This window comes from Aedes albopictus, chromosome 3 (genome assembly GCF_035046485.1).
Source record: "Aedes albopictus strain Foshan chromosome 3, AalbF5, whole genome shotgun sequence".
NCBI lineage: Eukaryota > Metazoa > Arthropoda > Insecta > Diptera > Culicidae > Aedes > Aedes albopictus.
In genome coordinates, this window is record NC_085138.1 from 200,002,960 (window position 1) to 200,019,255 (window position 16,296).

The 16,296-nt window shown below is 39.3% G+C and overlaps 1 long non-coding RNA gene across 1 annotated transcript; it reads right to left on the reverse strand.

Annotated features, from left to right (window-relative positions):
* Positions 1-7,292: 7,292 nt before the first annotated feature.
* On the reverse strand, positions 7,293-8,214 carry LOC115261180 (uncharacterized). The gene is made up of 3 exons (XR_003894811.2): positions 8,006-8,214; positions 7,795-7,876; positions 7,293-7,729 (listed from the first exon to the last, which is right to left on the reverse strand). It is a non-coding gene; the product is annotated as an uncharacterized LOC115261180 (long non-coding RNA).
* Positions 8,215-16,296: the final 8,082 nt, after the last annotated feature.

The window sequence follows — 16,296 nt, forward strand, 5'->3', positions numbered from 1 at the left end:
GTTGTCCGGCATTCTTGCAACATGCCCTGCCCATTGTATCCTTCCGGCTTTGGCCACCTTCTGGATGCTGGGTTCGCCGTACAGTGCAGCGAGCTCGTGGTTCATTCTTCTCCGCCACACACCATTCCCTGCACGCCGCCGAAGATCGTCCTTAGCACCCGTCGCTCGAAAACTCCGAGTGCTTGCAGGTCCTCCTCGAGCATCGTCCATGTCTCGTGTCCGTAGAGAACCACCGGTCTTATTAATGTCTTGTACATGGTACATTTGGTGCGGGGGTGAATCTTTTTTGATCGCAGTTTCTTCTGGAGCCCATAGTAGGCACGACTTCCACTGATGATGCGCCTTCGTATTTCACGGCTCACGTTATTGTCAGCCGTTAGCAAGGAACCGAGGTAGACGAATTCTTCTACCACCTACCTGTCTCGCTCAGTCCCACCTACCAGCATGTACTTTGTCTTAGCCGCATTCACCACCAGTCCGACCTTTGCTGCTTCACGTTTCAGGTGGGTGTACTGTTCTGCCACCGTTCCAAATGTTCTAGCGATAATATCCATGTCATCCGCAAAACAGACAAATTGGCTGGATTTCGTGAAGATCGTACCCCGGCTGTTGATCCCGGCTCGTCGCATAACACCTTCCAGGGCGATGTTGAATAGTAAGCAGGAAAGTCCATCACCTTGTCGTAGTCCCCGTCGAGATTCAAATGAACTGGATAGTTCACCCGAAATCCTTACGCTGTCCTGCACACCGTCCATCGTTGCTCTTATCAGTCTAGTCAGCTTCCCGGGAAAGCTGTTCTCGTCCATGATTTTCCATAGCTCTGTGCGGTCGATACTGTCGTATTCCGCTTTGAAGTCGATGAACAGGTGATGCGTTGGGACCTGGTAGGCCAAAAATAAACTTAAATTCAAGATTGAAACTTGGTGAAATGTTCGATGGTATTGATCTTTAGGTTTTACTGTTTAATTTATTAGCATTATCTTAAAGGAGTGAAACAATCTACATAGGTTAGTGGTAGCACGATGGGAGTATCTATTCTGTCTTATTGTCACACTGTGGCAATTCAGTAAACCACTTCAGAGACGCACCATTGCATCAAGTTTGTTAATCCTTTGAAAACTAATCGTCATTGTTATTCATCTCTGGGCAACCGTATGTCTCTCCTGAATAGGAGAATGAGCTTCTTCTGAAGGGGAACTACAATTCAGTATGAATGTCTTCCGCAGTATTAAACCAAGATGGGAATCTTATCATCATCATCGATGCTGAAAATTGTGGACCAATGACCATCTCGATTAGAAGTCCTTTTGTATGCACAGGATGTGCTCTAATGTTATTATTTCAAGCATGCAATCTCCATTCAGAAATGCCACCAAGCGTGTGTGTAGTATTTGGCTTACTCACCGGTTGCTGCATATGATGTGATACCACTTCGTCTATTGATCCGATGGAAGCAAAGCGCATCGGACAAAAAGTGAGAATGTTGTCAAATTCAACATGAGCTCCACACTGGGAAAATATTTACCGATTCAAGTGCATGCGTAAACGAGACGCGGGCAGAGCAAACTTTCCTGGCTCTGATGATGTTGTACGGGGTTGATGATTACGGTTTCGCTGTACACTGGCTCCTGCTGTGACGGAAGGTTACTAGGAGAGGGTAATATATGTTAACGTGCTCGAGATATGTAACATATATCGCAGCGCACATCTAACGTAAGCGTTCGTGTATCATACATTTGGTGCAGTTGACTATAAGCTTGGTGCTTTCGCAACACCAAGATCAACAATAATTAAAATATTCCAGTGAACTTTAATGAAATTATGAGTAAAATCATAGATCATTTCATTTTGCCCTCAATACATCAACCAGCTTGATAAAAAATTCAACTTTATGGGGCAATGGCGGATGGAATGTTTTTTTTTTCTGGAAGTTGTCTGATGGAAGACTTGAGATCTCATATATTGGAATCCGTATTTGTGTACTGAGCTGGAGAGGTGCATGAATTGACATGAAAATGGAGAATTTTGTTCGCAAGAACAGGGGTTGCTTCTGGAGGTTTGATCTAGTTTAAAAGGGTTTCTATGGTAAGCTAAAGGTGACGGGCAAAAGGGATCTCAGGCAGATTGAAGGGGCAGGAACGAATCTAATGAGGGGCTAAAGGGGCCATAAGAGGGTCTCATGATAAAGAGCGGAGTTTTAGAAAGCAGGAAGAACAAGAGGTATCAGAGAACACAAAAAGTGATATCAGTTAGATTAAAAAGAAAGATTAGTAAAAAGGGATTGCAAAAAGCAGGTCTCATTGAACATAGTTTCATGAGGAATCTACTATATCTGAAAAAGAATACGCCATGATCCAGCATTTCCACGAGTTGACGGTTCAAGAACCAAATTTTTTCGAACAATCTTCAGGGGTTCATCTAACTCCTTTAGAGGTTGTACAATTCCACAAGAACTCAATAAGAGAAAGTGTCTGTTTCTGTGTTAAAGCTTCTCGAGCCGAATATCTAGTGAGATAAAAGTTAGGGGTCTGAAGTTCACCGCCGATTTAGGTTCAGCGACACCAGTTGACAAGATTCATGATCACCCACAATGATCCAGCATGCGAAGTTTCGACACATGGAATCGTTGAAGAATTCTGAATCGTCTCGTGATTGGAATGCAGCTAGCAAAGATGGTACCAGAGAATCGAGAGCAAAGTCTGTGAATGACGTCAAGGTAAGATAAATGGAAATTTGTAATCGTAGGTTAAGTACGAAACCGATTTTATACGGCTGCCCATGCGCATTTTTCCCCGGTCGCCGATATGAGGAGATTGCTTGTAGATTGCACTGGATTCCTATTTTGCAACTCTGCCTACTCTAAATATTCTATTTTTTTTCGTGTCCTTTGAACCGACGGTGGTAATTTGTTATAAAGCAGTGTGCATAGGGAATGCTCTCCCATTTGTAGAAGTTTTCCCAAAAAAATTGCTTCCTCTGTGGAGCCACCAACCCTTTCTTGGAGAGCTAAACATAGTCAAAGATCAGCGAACGCTTCTAGACTTCCGTCCATAAAGATGAGTGGGTCTACTAGGAATAAGCCAGAAAATTAAGACCGAGGGAAACTATAGACACTATAGATAGGTACCGTGAATTGAGAGTATACCGTGCGAATATGGCGTCGTGCAATCGACTGTCGCTATTGAGAACTGTTCGCGCTATTAAACATACAAAACGATCCATTAAAAATTTGTAAATGATCCATTGATAACTTTTTCATATTTCATAGAAGCAAACCAGAAAACCATAACGGAATCATTTGGATCCATGAAAAACTAAAATTTAGCAAAAAAAAATCAGAATTTCACAAACTGCTCCATTTAATGGCTGAAATGATCCATAGAACGATCTGTAAAAAATGGAAAACGATTCCTTAAAAAATAGAAGATGATCCATAGAAAATAGGAAAACGATCCAAAAAAAACAAAATAAAATGATCCATTAAATGTCAAAAACAATTCATAGAACCTAGGGATCTCTCTCTCTCTCTTCTTGGCGTAACGTCCTCATTGGGACAAAGCCTGCTTCTCAGCTTAGTGTTCTATGAGCACTTCCACAGTTATTAACTGAGAGCTTCCTCTGCCAATGACCATTTTGCATGCGTATATCGTGTGGCAGGAACGAAGATACTCTATATGCCCAAGGAAGTCAAGGAAATTTCCTTTACGAAAAGATCCTGGACCGACCGGGAATCGAACCCGTCACCCTCAGCATGGTCATGCTGAATACCCGTGCGTTTACCGCCTCGGCTATATGGGCCCTAGAACCTAGGGATACGATCCATAAAATATAGAAAATAATCCATAAAAAATGGAAACGATCTATAAAATTTGGATCCCTTAAAACCACTGACGACTTCTACATAAATTTTATGACGATGTACCTTTATGGAAAATTTCTCAAATGTTATGGATCATTTCAAAAGTTGAATGGATCGTTTCCAAAATTGTATGGGTTATTTTCTATATTTTATGGATCGTATCCCTATTTTCTATGAATCATTTTCTACTTTTTATGGGTTGTTTGCATATTTTTTATGGATCGTTTTCCTATTTTTTATGGGTCACTGTATTTTTTAAAGGATCATTCTATGGATCGTTTCAGCCATTTCGTGAAGCAGTTCATAAAATAATACTAAATTTTACGAAAAGAAGTGACTATACAACACTTTTTCATCCAATTGACTGCTTTATGGTTTTCTGGTTTGCTTCTATATAATATGGAAAAATTATAAATGGACCGTTCGATAATTTTTCATGGATCATTCATTGCTTTTTATACATAAAAGAATATTTTTCCATACTGTTTGCTTCACCTGTGTCAGCAATGTTTAGTAAGACTTCTTTGAATTTCGGTACCAGCTTAAACACCGACAATAACGGCAACAACGGGAAACCAAGCAAATGTTTTTTTTTTTTGTTATTGTATTTGTTAGTAGTTTTGTCTTTGGTAAAAATAATACAAAAAACGCTGTAAGGATAAATGTTAGTAAAATTAAAAATTGTTAAAATAGTTGTTAGTATTGTTAGTAAAAAAAATAATAATAATTTGGGAACCCCTGCTCCAATATAAAATTGAATTCGAATCTGCTTTGAATTCCCAATGTATGTCCCCCGACTGATAATCAAAAAGGTTAGAAATGGGAACAAAATTAATATGTTTAAACACGGAATCCGGGATGAAGAATGATAAAGAAATAAGGATCAACGGAAGGGGGGAGGTGGGGTAGAGAGGAAAAGGAGGAGGTTTTCTGGAGAGGCCTTTTGAGGAGAAAAATGGGAAGGTGGAATCTGGATCAGTCGATTTCGGGATAGGAAGCGGACGAGAAGCTCGAGCAAAGTGCTTCACTAGGTAGTGGTACGGTCGTTAGGTCCAAGACCTACCGCATGAAAAAGTGTGTGTCATTTTCGGAGTGAATTAAGTGCCCCTGTGTCATTTGACGTCCCACGGAACTAAATTTGGGGCCAGCCAGAACACGCGAAGCAATTAGGCGTGGCGTCACCCGGACCAGTTTTCCGAAGCAGACCGCACCACCAAGCTTTGGACCACTCTACCCAAGTTTGGGAGCATCCCGCTTCGACCAACGGCGCACATCTCGTGATTCACCACAGACATCCGGCCGCCAGGCGGCGCGACGTGCTCAGCGATGCATTCGACCATCGGTCCCGAACCCATCCCTCCACCCCAAGCGCCACCGTCTCGGCGCTCGCTCCGGCTAACATCGTTTTGACGCCGACCACGTGCTCCGGCAGGTATGTCATCATCTTCTCTTCCCCCTTTCCATCAACATCACCGCAATGGGCCCCAACGATTAAACGAAAATTATGTCTGTATATACTAACCCACACACCCTAGATATCAATATATTAGTAGAATAGAAAATCAACTCGGTCCCTTTGGTTTCCAAAAGCGAGAGATTAATTTCCCTACCAGTCTGCTTGGCCTTTCCCTTGTTCGCTAAATTTCAGTTGGCAGGTAAGTGTAGGGTTGCTCAAGTTTCCCCCTGGTCAATGCCGACCCTGAGGTAATTTGAAGGTGAGCTGGCCTGGGCGTATGGACGCCGATGCCACAGGACGTGTGGAGCGTCCCATCGGTAGTTACAACATAGCGGGAGTGGTTCGCCATCGTATAGGGTAATTCGCCAATTGTTGAACGGTTAGTACTGGCATTTTCGTTTTCGTTTGTTTTTCCGTGCATAATTCTACTTTAGTAGAAAAATATGCAGTGAACGTCTAGATCTACTAATTCCTTATACTGCCCATTGGATTTGTATTCCCTTAAATTCCATTTTCTAAGAGAAAATAGAACATTTGTATGGGAAGTCTGTAACCCAAATGTTGAACGCTTCCTTAGGCTTGCTCATCCTAATGTTGGACGGTTCTCGCTAATTGTTGAACGGTTGAAGCTTTGTTCGTAATTGATGACGTATAACCCGACATAAACCTATCATTCACCAGTTTTTATATTGGGCACCAAACCCAACATAGACTCAACAGTTAACCGATGTGGGTCCAACAGTGGTCCAACATTTGATAAAATTTGATCCGACTTTGACCCGACATCCAACATTTTTTCACTCTGGCGGAATTTTTTCCAGGTTTTTCGTGTTTTGCGCCCAGTTAGTCATTTTAGTGACAATTCATTTAAATGAGGGAGCGTTCATAAAATATGTCACGCAATAACTGTCCATTTTAATCCCCCTCCTCCTATGTCACACTTTTTGTATGGGACCTCTGATTTTTTGTACGGGTCGTCACACTTTGCTGAACTCCTCTCACCTCTCCCCCCCATCAAAGTGTGACGTAATTTATGGACGTTCCCAAGGAATCGCTTTCCATTTGAAGAGAGCTTTTATGGACTGAAAATCGTTTTAAACAGAACCAAATGCAAAAAATGGCTGAAAAGATTTGACTAGAAGCGAAAATGACAGAAGAAAAGAATGCCTTCAAAAGCCCCTAAAATACCCCTGGAAACCCATGGGACCCAGTCAACTCCCTAGAATATCCCTGGAACGACCCTGAAATATTTTGAAAACCCGTGGATCGCTCCTGAAAAAGGTGAAGTGGAAAAAAAATATCTGGCAGTCATGCTAACATCGTAGGTTATGCTAGTGTTCAACAATTGGATCTTAGCTGCATAATGATAACGTGATAAGAAAAATATGTTTTCAAATGAAATTACAATGAAAATGTGATTTTAAACAATGTCAAACTGTTAAGGACATCCTTCCAGTTACTGTAACTATGGTGTGACTTTGATATTTGTGGTCATTTTGCCAGCAAAGCTTACTTCGTAACAGCAATTTCTTAAAATTAATCTTAAGAATTGTGCAGTATTCGTGTCATCAGCGGTATAAAACTTTCAATCGATATTTTTGACGTAAAATATGTTTAACTTTATAACTTTATTGGAGCAATATCATGACACACATGTATACGCATCTAGATCATACGTTTACGTTGATGGAAAATTACTTAAGTTAAATTGATAATAACATTTTCAAAAACTGTTCAACATTTGGGTGGTGTTCAACAATTGGCGAATTACCCTATAGCGAAACGATTAACTGAGGTGAACGCATCAAAGCGAAGGAACGAACGTAAAGTGAAACGTAGAGTGTAACGATACCCGGGCGGACTACATTACCACAGGGCTCAGTACTCATGAAATGAACGAAGCATAATATGTTGAGTTTGAATTCATTTTTATGTAATATTTCATTTTTTCGTTTTAAGCATCCAGTGTGAGAGTGTGTGTTGTGTAGTGTGTTCATGGCCATGATTATGAGGACATACCTGCGCAGGGTTTAACTTATGCTGTCAGCTGACGAGGGGTGCACGGACGGAGTGCGATGTTCTTGGCGAGCGCAGCGGCGGAGCAAGGGTTTGCCGCCGGGGCCGGCGGGATCCCGTTCCTTCGAGGGACGGCTCGGAAAAGAAGCTCGAATCACTGATGGCCGGAATAAAGGTGCGGGGAAGGGTTTCGGCAGGTCCAAGTACGCTACCCGATCACTCCTCTCAGAATGCGGGCAGGCCAGACAATCCTCTCCACCCGTTTGACTGCCAGCTCTGTGGCGGGCCTGGATGAGCGAGCGTCCTCGGAAATGTCCCACGTGGTCGTGTGGATGTTCAAAATGGCGGAGTGTGTAGCTGCGGGCTTGAAGCCCGTACAAAAAAGCGTCCGTTGGACGCTGATGCCCAACGACGAAACCAATTAGAATTTTGTACATTAAATGAATTCACTTTATAAAATTACCTTTTGTACAGATTTAGAACTGCACAGATGAGCAGAGTTTCCGTTCCCAGTGATAAAATAAATCCGGAACTATTTTTAATAACTAACGCAAAAAAAACAATAAAAGTTATGAATTAACGAAACCGTTTTCACTTTACGTATCATGCAATGATCACTAAATTTAAAAACTGTTCCTTTTTTAACAAATTAAACTTATCCAAGATGGACGCACCTTAGATTGAAAAAATTGAAAGCACTATCACCGAAACTAACTGTCTGCTCACTTGCCGATCAGATTTGGTAATGGCTGAATCTATTCTACGAAACTTGATCGAACGTAAAATTTTACTGATCATGTAATTTGACATTTACTAATACAAAACTAAAAATTTAGACGAGTCAACCACAGTTCATATTTTCGACTCCTTTGGGCCATCTATGTTTCACCTTAATTTTTTAGTACAAATAACTTTAAAAGCTTTTATCCTATTTCATTGAGCTTTTATAGAAAGTTGTATAATAAAGTGACTTAAATATTCTAGTACAAAGAAGAGCTTTTATCCTAATTTAGCCGTGCATTTCAAATTCAACGATGTTAACCTTTTTTTAATATTTAATGAAAATAATTACTTTTAATTTACACCTAAAATCTTGAAAAAACTATGTCCAATTCCAAAAAGGTGACTAAGCGTTACAATCTCTTGTCTACAGGGCCACACCAATGTGTGAACCCTCAAACTCTGCCAATCATATCCCACAAACACTCACCAACAGATAATAGCATGAATTTGTGCAGACGCAGAGGTATATTCAGTCTGCTGTGGATACAAATGATTGCAATCATCACTTCCTTCCCCTTTCCCACATTGACCTGCAACCTGATGTGGCAGGCGCCGTTGTCGCCTAAAATAGAAGATGCCTGCTTAGTGTTCAGTTACCGACAAATATCTCATTGGTTCCTTGTGTAAGTGTAGCTGGTCTGGCGATACTGGAGTAGCATCCATGGGTGGTCAATCAAGCTCAAGCTCAAGTAGTTTTGTTTCGTTTGCATGTCTTCTTCTCTTCCAGAAGTTGTCATTTTTGCGTTTGAGAATGGAACAGCTAATAATGGCGTTGTTGACAGGCTTCAAATCCATAATTGGCTTGCGATGTAGATATCCTCAATACCTGTGGTACGCACGCCGAAAGCAATTACAGACTCTTCACAGCGTAGAACGCCCTGCCCTGCAATGAATTCTGAAGCCTGGTCAAGGTTGTGTGGTATGACTTGCCTCGCTATCAACTGAAGTTGTGTGGGAACAACTTGCAGCTGCCCAACTGGATCGCGCGGCAGTCCTGGGGCACCATTTGGTCCAAACATTAACCAAGGATCCATATCAGGGTTCGGTACACTGGAGGATTTCGGTTGTTGATAAAATATCATTTATGGCTTGCCGCTAGCCTCGGGTGGGATTTTGGCAGGCTGGTATGTACCACTGGAGCACCTTCAATTATCGATAATCCGGACTGATATCGCTACCGTACTGTATGCACAAGGCCGACTGCCCCTGTGTCCATAAAACTCATTGGATGCCTCGAATGAATCGCAAAAAATGCCGAGTGTTGGAATAGTAAGCAATTCCGTCTCTACGTTTGATTGTGTACTTACCCCCTGTAGGTAACGACGTAGCCAGCGTTTTCTTTTTTCTTGCTCACTCTCCTAAACAAACACGAGAAAGAGCAGGGTGACCCCTCTCTCCATCCCCATAGGCGAAACTACCGGGAGTGCCGGGGTTGCCAGGCACCCCCTAGAATTTTGATACATTGCTGTCAGATATGGGGCGATGAATGATGAATGGATGAACTAATGAATATTTGTTTTTGTGCACCCCCTGGCAAAAAACCGTAGTTTCGCCCATGCTCATCCCTCCCTTTCTCGTGTTTGTTTAGGAGAGTGAGCAAGAAAAAAGAAAAAAGATGGCTACGCCGTTGCCTGTAGGCAACCGGCTGACCACACCTCTAAGTATAACTTCTAACTGACGGAAGTCATCGACCTTAAATTTATTTATTTATTTATAGCCCGCCTAACTGCCCAGACGCCATTGTGACTAGTGGGACTGTTAGAACTTTACTGAATCTCACACAATCCGGAACCCGCGATCATAGAAACGGAACTGAAGTCATACGCAGATACGCTACCCGAGAAAAGTCTGACAGCAAACTGAAAACTAATTTTGATGTTGTGATATTGCAAATTATGATAAGGGGCTGTCCATTACTTAATTATGTAAGGGTTTTTTGGGGGAGGGGGGGTTTGAAAAATCTTACGCGCCATACAAAAATATTCGGGCTGTCATACAAAAAATCTTACAAGGGGGGTGGGGGTGTCGAAAAATCGCAAAAATTCCCTTACGTAATAAATGGACAGCCCCTAACTGTGGTTGTTGTCGTTTTGGTCGTATTAACGGTTAAAACATCAAAAATGCGAGCAGAAAAATGATCATGTGACAACAAGTTGAAAACAGTGCCTGTTGTCACTGACAGCAAATTGATAACAGTATTTGTTATCAGCACGAAAAAATGGAAAAATCATCAAATGAAAAAACCTCTTCTGATAATATGAAATGAAAACTTTAATATAATAAGATGTTTGTACTAGATGTAGAAGCTTTGAAATAACTTCAAAACTAAATATTTATATTGATAAGAAAAAGACAGCAAAACGATATCAAAATATGAAATCAAATTTAATTAAATAAACTGATATCAAAATGTGATATCGATTTGCTGTTGATTACAAATCGTGTTTTTGATTTGCTATAATTGTGTTGTTAGACTTTGATCGGGTAGCTGTTACCATTCCTGCTCGTCCACTCAGCTGAGCGATGAAGAGGTTCTTCGTCTCGTCAATCACCTGCTACATCCAATTATGCACCCCGTTGACTTCCGGCGCTGCTGACTATCTATTCAAATGATTGTCAATACCTTCATTTGTGATGTCAACTATGCTTAACATAGGTTTACCTCTAATACAGTCGCTTCCATTCCATGTCTAGCCTATAGTTTTTTACCAACTTCTTCTCTAAGTTTTCGGGCTGTTCCAGAATCAACTGAAGACTAGCCCTTGCCTGGTATGTTAAGACATAAGATCGACTACCTCGGGTTCTCTGGACCATATGCAGCGTATGACTGGTGGTTGAACCCCAGGTGGTGTACTGACCGTGATACATGGTAGGCTGGCAGAATCGCAATAGTTCGAAGACTACTCTCACCGTTCTCACTGGAGTCCCGGAGTGTTTGTTTGTCCATGTGGCAAAAAATCATAATCGAGCAATTGCCGCTGTAGTCCGCAACAGATTCATCCATCCCAGTGCATTGGTAATCGTGGATAGAACGCCATGTTTTCCAGGTTGTTCGACCGCATGCAGACTCTATAGTCGTTTCTGTTCGTATCCGGTATACTTCTGTCCGCAGATTTCCAAAGCAGCTTGTTCAATCTTTTTTGGTGTTAATATTTCGGGATTCGAAAGAAAGTCACATCATGTTAAAGTTCCGAATTCTTATAGAAACTGCTTCGTTTTAGTTCCAATCTAGTGCAACAAATACTTATTACCAGTCTTAACTTCGAAGAGTTCATATACGAACTCGATGATGAAATCGAGCATGATAAACATGCTTGAGACCAGCGAGGTTGCTGCAGTAGTGGCGACACAATCCGGTCCCGAAATTTTAAATAAAGTAATGGTCGGTATGATGGTTACTGCATAATATAGATTAGAGTTCTGTCCCGACCTTTGCGGTTACGCTTAGTTTCTGAACTGATTGGTACAATAATTTCAATTAGGGCTTCCAATCCCGGGATTGATTTCCCGGGAAATGAAATTTCCCGGGATTCCCGAATCCCGGGAATCAAATTTTTGCATCCCGGGTTTCCCGAATTTCCCGGGATTTTTTGTTGCTATTGTATATTTTTTGTCAATTGTTTAATGACCAATTTAAAATTACGAGTCAATGATTGATTTACCCAGCTTCTTGATTTAACAATCGTCAAATCACATGACCTCTATGCAGATGTTATTTATGTTGATGTTATTATATAATTCGAGCTTAACGGAAAACTTACGCAGATAATATCCTCTTAATAAAATATAAAGGAATTAAAACTGATTTCAACCGACAACGATCCCTTTTTTTTAATACTGCTTCAAAGTATGGAATTCATCCTTTAATTCCACCATCAACCATTGCATGTAAGACGCAATACAGTCAGAGTTTTATGTTTAGCTGACTTTCTACAAGGTCTTAATGACTCCTCAACTATTTAGGAACAAATCAATTTGTACATTGCTACTAGTTCATGGTGCAACAACCTCACACAGCTCTTGCTAATTAGACGATCAGACAATAGCACGTATTGAGCCATTCTTGTAGCTCTGTAGATGAAACAGTGGGTTAACTTGATGTTTTCTTATGTTTATTAACAATGTAACTTCCATAACACATACTTTTTGATTCAAACAATCTTTTAATGAAGGATAAATTTCCAAATTGTATTGGAATCTATTTCTAAACTTCGCGTTTCATCTTGCCCCACCCGTTTCAACTTGCCCCGGTGTATCTTACCCAAAATAATCAATAAAATATTAACTGCATTTAGCAAGACAGGTTCATGTAATTCAAATCGAAATTTCATTATTTAATATTAGTTGAAATCGTACTTCAAATGCATTGATGGTAAAATATGAACCTTCTTATCATGAAATTTGCTGAATTGTACACAGTCTATAATAGAAAATGGAAAAAATATGATATCTGATTAACGTCTTTCTTTAAAAAAATACATTTTTCGATTAAAATTAAAATTTTCTCATTTCCCGGGATCCCGGGAAATCCCGGGAAATGGTCATATTTTTTCCCGTTTCCCGGGAAGCTGAATCCCGGGAAATTTGGAAGCCCTAATTTCAATGCAGGCAGCTACTCAAAAATTTTAGATAACAATAGAGTATTAATGGTAAATAAGTTATACAGATCAGCGGAAAAAATGATGACACATTCTACGGGCCCCGTATCATCAATACCAATTTATCAAAGTTGAGTTATGGCATATTTGACATTTTTATCACATTCTACATTACTTTTGTCATCCAAAAATGTATTCGACATGATATTAGTGTGACAATAAATATAAATTGAACGACGATTAAGATTAACATTAAAATCGTGATTTTAAGTCTTTTAAGCACACTTTTCATCCAAACTATCGTATTTTAAACACCAACACACTGATTTTTCAAAAGTCTTCCATCATTTGTAGATAAATGTATGTAGATTTTTTAGCATAAAAAGATTTTTAATCGGAAAACTTTACAACTCTGAAATATGGCTGATCATAGTATGAGTTTTTATTGCGTTGTAACGTCACGAAAAATCAACATTTTTAAATTTTATTCCAATACGGAAAACGTTACAAATATGAAATTTTGTATGCTCTTTGTACTCGAAAAGATCTTTCAAATGAGACTACAAAAAAAAAGAAAATCGGTTCACGGAAGCCTGAGTTTCACCTGGTTGAAGTTTGCGTTGTAACGTCACGAAAAAAAGTTCTGTGGAAAAGACCAAATTTTTCTGGCTTCTGAATTGGACAAACGTAGTTCTATATTCAAAACAGTTTGTATATGCGCTCATTTTCGAGATATCGTTTATAAATTGCGTACCATTGCCGACTAATAAACTACGTAGACTTTTGAAGGACCGGGATGATGGTGTTTGGCCAAAATCTACGATGTAATTGTACTGCGATATTGTAAAATTTTTTAATCGTAATCTAATACCACTCAAACCGAAAATTTCTGTGACAACAGACGAAACACTGACGAAATTATAAAGTTATTAAGTTGATCAAAGACTTACAGTTGATGGATAGTTTGATTTAAAGTTCCACCAACAGGCGGCGCCAGAGAACTAACAAATTTTATATTTCATACATCTCAGGATCCCTTTTACATAGAAATACGATTTCTTCAGCAAAGTTGTTTGGTAAGTAAAGCACTTGCACTTGATTTACCAATAGATGTGAGATTTTGCCACTAGGAGACGTTAGTTTCCATTTTGCAAAAGCAGGCAAGGGATTAGAATTTCTTGAAAAGTATTCTACAAGCTGGAACTTTTTCACTTTGGACATATTGTATTCAAATCAAATTGTAATCAAAGATCAATATATAATTCTTAACTTACAAAATTTAATTTGATTTGATTCACTTATTTCTTAAATATAAAAGTGAATAGAACACAGTCAAAAATATGATTCTGCTTAAAGCACTCCATCTTTGTGTAGAGCTAACCAATCAAGTCTAAAATTGTAGAAATTACAGATAACAAAATGAGGAACTATCAGTCAAAATTTGAGATTTTTTTATATATTTTATAAAAAGTTACTGCTTGTTGAATGTGTTTTGGGTAATTAATTGGCATGCTTTTGAAAATTTGCAACTACCAAAACTGTGTGGCAGAAATCAATACCATACGAAAGTCTAGTGATCTACGAAAATACTTTAATGAAGCAGCCATCTTTCCAATTAATCACGATCCTGAGATAAGTAAAACTAAAAATGTGTATGCGCTCTAGCGCCTCCTAGTGGAAGGATTTGAAATCATACGGCCCATCAATTGAAAGTTCTTGACCAGCCAAACAATTTTGTCGAGGACACCAACTGTCTAAATAGTTAGGATCTTGAAATATATGGGATGGATATTACGTCAGTGTTACATCTATTTATGATATAACAAGAATCACCGACAAACAGACATAACACCTACGAAATTGAAACTCATATAGGGTATCGCGCCACTTGGGCGGTGGCTTCTATATTCGTCTGTTTTTCACTATAACTCAGTCAATTTTGAACCAATTGACTTGCAATGTTGTACACGGGAAGATAATATACCTATCTCATCACATTCCAAAAGTTGTGTCAGTTGGTTCAAATTTGACTGAGTTATAGTGGAAAACAGACGAATATAGAAGCCACCGCCCAAGTGGCGCGATACCCTATATGAGTTTCAATTTCGTAGGTGTTACGTCTGTTTGTCGGTGATTCTATATAGAAGCCACCGCCCAAGTGGCGCGATTCCCTATGACTCTAATTACTTAGACTTTAGACTTTTAGAATGTTGATGTATTTGGAAAAGCTGTTCATCTTGTCAAGAATTTTCAGTTTAAAAGCCGTTTGGTTCAAGTTTCTAACTGACTAGTGGTAGTTGAAATTTTGAAAAATAATGCACTTTATATTTATTCAAAAAATATTCAACATGTTGTAACTTTTTTTAAAGTGCCTAAATATTTTGCCAAAAAATAGTTTCTCAACTAATCAAAATCTGTTGAAAACTTTTTGAGGAATTCTAAACTATTCTAAACTTTTAATAAGCGTCGCCCAGTGTGTCTGAATCTCACATGCAATAGTAAATCAGCTGTAAATTTTTGACTTATCAAACAACTTTGCCAAAGACTCTAACTCTCTAACTAATTATGACTCTGACATATATAGGATGGATTTTTTTTATCAGAATTAGGTGTATTTGTCTCTGGAATCACAGAAATTGATGCCCCTAAGTGGTATGCAGATCCTCAGGTATGTCTTTGGTTTAATAACTGCTCGCACATCTTAAGGACAGACTTGTTAGAATCCCAAAATGGCCGCCACAATGGCCGACTATGGCACCTACTCACGATTTCGAGGGCACAAATCTCTCCGTAAACAAAACCAACACACCTGAGCTTCTTATTTTAAGCTAATAACAAGTGAGCAAGAACAGAATAATAAAACGCACCGTTGTTTGAAGCTTGCTCCTTGAGATTTGTGCGTTTGAAGTTCTGATGCACTGTAGAAGCGGGATTTTAAGACGTTTGTCCTTAAAGCGTTTTTAATTGAATCAATGATCCTAGAGACGAACCAGCCAAGGGCTGAAAGTCTCTTTAATAAAGTCAAATCAATCAAACAATGAATCAATGACATTGCATAAATTATTGAAAAAATGTTTAATTCGACGGCGTGATTAGTTTTATGCTGCAAAATCTAAATATCTGACGGTGCGAAGTAATGAATATCAACGGTTCAGTCTTTGGAACAATAATAGATTAATATGGGTGGTACTAGGCCGAAGATGGGTACCATTAACCTTCATGAAGGAGTTTTCATACTGCTGATAGCAATAACTTGGCCCTCCGAGCCATTTATCACAAAACGGATTTTTAATAAAATAAAGTTGCTCTTGGAGCAGTAAAAATAATGCAATAATATATTCACAAATTCGGGCAATTTTGTCTGATTATTCAGATTCAAAAATGATGTGCAATTTCGTGACGTTACAACGCGAGCAGAACCCTGTTTGAAACTAAACGGGCGTTGTAGCGTCACGAAATGTAAAAGTCGATTTTCCAAAAACGAATCCGAAGTGTATATGTTTTATTTCACTGCATTGAAGAACAAACCAATAAATTTCAATGGTGGGAGAAACTTTCAGTTTAAAATAAAAATCCGAACAAAT